Raw genomic sequence first — 2635 nt, 5'->3', positions numbered from 1 at the left:
TTTATGAGGTAGGTTTATGGGGAAGAGTGGATGGATGTGAGTGGTGAAGAGGTGATGGGGAAGAGAGATTGAGGTGATTGGTGAAGGGTTTTTGGGGAAGAGTGTTTATGGGGTTGTGTGAAAGAGAGTGGTGAGAAGAAGTGAGTGGAGGTAGGTGGGGATCCTGAGTGGATCCTGTGGGGTCCACAGATCCTGAGTTGTTCAAGGAATTACATCCCTGCACCCATTAGGCATGTAAAAATGCCTTTGTACCCAACTCTGGGCGTTTAGCGCCAGGTTGGTGGCCATTTTGGGCGTTCAGCGCCCATTTGTGTGCCATTTTTGGCGTTGAACGCCAGAACCATGCCTGTTCTGGCGTTCAGCGCCCAGAAGCTGCCCATTTTGGGCGTTCAGCGCCAGAACCATGCTCTGTTCTGGCGCTGAACGCCAGACAGATGCTCCTCCAGGGTGTGATTTTTCTTCTGCTGTTTTTGATTCTGTTTTCAATTTTTCTATTTATTTTGTGTCTCCACATGATCATGAACCTAAGAAAACATGAAAAACAATAAAAATAAGAATTAGATAAACATTGGGTTGCCTCCCAACAAGAGCTTCTTTAATGTCAATAGCTTGACAGAGGGCTCTCAAAGAGCCTCACAGATGTGCAGAGCTTTGTTGAGACTCTCCAACACCAAACTTAGAGTTTGGATATGGGAGTTCAACACCAAACTTAGAGTTTGATTGTGGCCTCCCAACACCAAACTTAGAGTTTGACTGTGGGGGCTCTGGTTGACTCTGCTTGGAGATAAGCTTTTCCTGCTTCCTCTTCATGGTTGCAGAGGAAGATCCTTGAGTTTTAAACACAAGGGAGTCCTCATTCCATTGGAGGACTATTTCGCCTCTGTCAACATCGATCACAGCTCTTGCTGTGGCCAGGAAAGGTCTTCCTAGGATGATGGATTCATCCTCTTCCTTTCCAGTATCCAGGACTATGAAATCAGCAGGGATGTAAAGGCCCTCAACCTTTACTAATACATCTTCTACTTGTCCATAAGCCTGTTTTCTTGAGCTGTCTGCCATCTCCAGTGAGATTTTAGCAGCTTGCACCCCATAGATTCCCAGTTTCTCTATTACAGAGAGGGGCATGAGGTTTATCCCTGAACCAAGGTCACACAGAGCCTTAAAGACCATGGTGCCTATGGTGCAGGGTATTATGAACTTTCCAGGATCCTGTCTCTTCTGAGGCAATGTCAGTTGATCCAGATCACTTAGTTCATTGATGAACAAGGGAGGTTCAACTTCCCAAGTATCAATGCCAAATAATTTGGCATTCAGCTTCATGATTGCACCAAGAAACTTGGCAGTTTGCTCTTCAATAACATCCTCATTCTCTTCAGAAGAGGAATACTCATCAGAGCTCATGAAGGGTATAAGGAGGTTTAATGGAATCCCTATGGTCTCTAGATGAGCCTCAGAGTCCTTTGGTTCCTCAGAGGGAAGCTCCTTATTGGTCACTGGACGTCCCAGGAGGTCTTCCTCCTTGGGATTCACGTCCTCTCCTCTCCTCACAGGTTCGGCCATGGCACTTATGTCAATGGCCTTGCACTCTCCTTTTGGGTTCTCTTCTGTATTACTTGGGAGAGTACTAGGAGGGATTTCAGTGATCCTTTTACTCAGCTGGCTCACTTGTGCTTCCAAATTTCTAATGGAAGACCTTGTTTCATTCATGAAACTTACAGTGGCCTTAGATAGATCAGAGACTAGATTTGCTAAATTAGAAGCATTTTGTTCAGAGTTCTCTGTCTGTTGCTGAGTGGATGATGGAAAAGGCTTGCTATTGCTAAACCTGTTTCTTCCACCATTATTAAAGCCTTGTTGGGGCTTTTGATCCTTCCATGAGAAATTTGGATGATTTTTCCATGTTGAGTTATAGGTGTTTCCATAAGGTTCACCTAAGTAATTTACCTCTGCTATCGCAGGGTTCTCAAGATCATAAGCTTCTTCTTCAGAAGATGCCTCTTGAGTACTGTTGGATGCAGCTTGCATTCCATGCAGACTCTAAGAAATCATATTGACTTGCTGAGTCAATATTTTATTCTGAGCCAATATGGCATTAAGAGTATCAACCTCAAGAACTCCCTTCTTCATAGGCGTCCCATTACTCACAGGATTCCTTTCAGAAGTGTACATGAACTGGTTATTAGCAACCATATCAATGAGTTCTTGAGCTTCTGCAGGCGTTTTCTTTAGGTGAATGGATCCACCTGCAGAAGTGTCCAGTGACATCTTTGATAGCTCAGATAAACCATCATAGAATATATCCAGGATGGTCCATTCTGAAAGCATGTCAGAAGGACACTTTTTGGTCAACTGTTTGTATCTTTCCCAAGCTTCATAGAGGGATTCACCTTCTTTCTGTCTGAAGGTTTGAACATCAGCTCTAAGCTTGCTCAGATTTTGAGGAGGAAAGTACTTGGCTAAGAAAGCCGTGACCAGCTTATCCCAAGAGTTCAGGCTGTCTTTGGGTTGAGAATCCAACCATAATCTAGCTCTGTCTCTTACAGCAAAAGGGAAAAGCATAAGCCTGTAGACTTCAGGATCTACTCCATTAGTCTTAACAGTATCACATATCTGCAAGAATTCAGTTAAGAACTGA

General features: G+C 44.0%; 1 non-coding gene across 1 annotated transcript; it reads left to right on the top strand.

Moving 5' to 3' along the window:
* The first annotated feature begins 2319 nt into the window (after positions 1 to 2319).
* On the top strand, positions 2320 to 2427 carry LOC112773708 (small nucleolar RNA R71). Its single transcript, XR_003188245.1, has one exon. It is a non-coding gene; the product is annotated as a small nucleolar RNA R71 (small nucleolar RNA).
* Positions 2428 to 2635: the final 208 nt, after the last annotated feature.

This window comes from Arachis hypogaea, chromosome 18, assembly GCF_003086295.3.
Source record: "Arachis hypogaea cultivar Tifrunner chromosome 18, arahy.Tifrunner.gnm2.J5K5, whole genome shotgun sequence".
Classification (NCBI taxonomy): domain Eukaryota; kingdom Viridiplantae; phylum Streptophyta; class Magnoliopsida; order Fabales; family Fabaceae; genus Arachis; species Arachis hypogaea.
This window is presented reverse-complemented; position numbering and strand designations above follow the sequence as displayed.